Source organism: Oncorhynchus nerka, linkage group LG1, assembly GCF_034236695.1.
Source record: "Oncorhynchus nerka isolate Pitt River linkage group LG1, Oner_Uvic_2.0, whole genome shotgun sequence".
In the NCBI taxonomy this organism is placed as follows: Eukaryota; Metazoa; Chordata; class Actinopteri; order Salmoniformes; family Salmonidae; genus Oncorhynchus; species Oncorhynchus nerka.
Genome location: NC_088396.1, coordinates 58,015,347 through 58,017,846, shown reverse-complemented (window position 1 = coordinate 58,017,846; position 2,500 = coordinate 58,015,347). Strand labels below are relative to the sequence as shown.

General features: G+C 45.0%; 1 protein-coding gene across 1 annotated transcript in view; it reads left to right on the top strand.

Annotated features, from left to right (window-relative positions):
• Positions 1 to 2,500, top strand: part of si:ch211-45c16.2 (mitogen-activated protein kinase kinase kinase 13) — a 161,908-nt gene that overhangs the window by 150,970 nt on the left and 8,438 nt on the right.

The window sequence follows — 2,500 nt, the reverse complement described above, 5'->3', positions numbered from 1 at the left end:
AATCTGTTGTTCTGTCCCTGAACAGGCAGTTAACCCACTGTTCCTAGACCAGTTAACCCACTGTTCCTAGACCAGTTAACCCACTGTTCCTAGACCAGTTAACCCACTCTTCCTAGACCAGTTAACCAACTGTTCCTAGACCAGTTAACCCACTGTTCCTAGACCAGTTAACCCACTGTTCCTAGACCAGTTAACCCACTGTTCCTAGACCAGTTAACCCACTGTTCCTAGACCAGTTAACCCACTGTTCCTAGACCAGTTAACCCACTGTTCCTAGACCAGTTAACCCACTGTTCCTAGACCAGTTAACCCACTGTTCCTAGACCAGTTAACCCACTGTTCCTAGACCAGTTAACCCCCTGTTCCTAGACCAGTTAACCCCCTGTTCCTAGACCAGTTAACCCACTGTTCCTAGACCAGTTAACCCACTGTTCCTAGGCCAGTTAACCCACTGTTCCTAGACCAGTTAACCCACTGTTCCTAGACCGTCATTGAAAATAAGAATTTCTTCTTAACTGACTTGCCTGGTTAAATAAAGTTTTTTATTTTTTATTTTATGTACAGTCTCAGTGAGCATAGCCTTGCTATTGAGAAAGGTAGACAGACATGGCTCTCAAGAGAAGACAGGCTATGTGCTCACTGCCCACAAAATGAGGTGGAAACTGATCTGCACTTCCTAACCTCCTGCTAAATGTATGACCATATTATAGACACAGATTACACAGACCCACAAAGAATTTGAAAACCGGCTGGCTACTCTACTACAGGACATGTAGGTCTGTTAAAGCAACTTTAGAGCAGTAGCCTGGGCTGGCTACTCTACTACAAGGCATTTAGAGTGCACCATACAGCAACATTAGAGCAGTAGCCTGGGCTGGCTACTCTACTACAAGACATGTAGGTCTGTTAAAGCAACATTAGAGCAGTAGCCTGGGCTGGCTACTCTACTACAAGACATGTAGGTCTGTTAAAGCAACATTAAAGCAGTAGCCTGGGCTGGCTACTCTACTACAAGACATTTAGGTCTGTTAAAGCAACATTAAAGCAGTAGCCTGGGCTGGCTACTCTACTACAAGACATGTAGGTCTGTTAAAGCAACATTAAAGCAGTAGCCTGGGCTGGCTACTCTACTACAAGGCATGTAGGTCTGTTAAAGCAACATTAAAGCAGTAGCCTGGGCTGGCTACTCTACTACAAGACATGTAGGTCTGTTAAAGCAACATTAAAGCAGTAGCCTGGGCTGGCTACTCTACTACAAGGCATGTAGGTCTGTTAAAGCAACATTAAAGCAGTAGCCTGGGCTGGCTACTCTACTACAAGGCATGTAGGTCTGTTAAAGCAACATTAAAGCAGTAGCCTGGGCTGGCTACTCTACTACAGGACATGTAGGTCTGTTAAAGATGTCTAGCTCATCTCTCTCTAGCATTAGTTGTTGATCTTGTTGTTGTTGTTGAATAACTGAGGGGGAGAGAGCCTACCTTTTCATGGTTGTATGATCAATAGGACTGTAAATTTCCCAAATGTAAGAGGACTCCCGTAATGTTTACATATTTGCAGAAATCAATTCAGGTGGATTTTCAGGTGAATGAATTCTAATGATCTAAGGTCAGGCTGTTGCTACTGATGACAGGTCCTACTGCCTGTAAACCCAGTCCAGTTCATAGTGAATGATGACAGGCCCTACTGCCTGTAAACACAGTCCAGTTCATAGTGACTGACAGGCCCTACTGCCTGTAAACACACAGTCCAGTTCATAGTGAATGATGACAGGCCCTACTGCCTGTAAACACACAGTCCAGTTCATAGTGAATGATGACAGGCCCTACTGCCTGTAAACACACAGTCCAGTTCATAGTGAATGATGGCAGGTCATACTGCCTGTAAACACACAGTCTAGTTCATAGTGAATGACAGGTCCTACTGCCTGTAAACACACAGTCCAGTTCAAAGTGAATGATGACAGGCCCTACTGCCTGTAAACACACAGTCTAGTTCATAGTGAATGACAGGTCCTACTGCCTATAAACACACAGTCCAGTTCAAAGTGAATGATGGCAGGCCCTACTGCCTGTAAACACACAGTCCAGTTCATAGTGAATGATGACAGGTCCTACTGCCTGTAAACACACAGTCCAGTTCATAGTGAATGGTGGCAGGTCCTACTGCCTGTAAACACAGTCCAGTTCATAGTGAATGATGTCAGGTCCTACTGCCTGTAAACACACAGTCCAGTTCATAGTGAATGACAGGTCCTACTGCCTGTAAACACACAGTCCAGTTCATAGTGAATGACAGGTCCTACTGCCTGTAAACACACAGTCCAGTTCATAGTGAATGATGACAGGCCCTACTCTGTAAACACACAGTCCAGTTCATAGTGACTGACAGGCCCTACTGCCTGTAAACACACAGTCCAGTTCATAGTGAATGATGGCAGGCCCTACTGCCTGTAAACACACAGTCCAGTTCATAGTGAATGACAGGTCCTACTGCCTGTAAA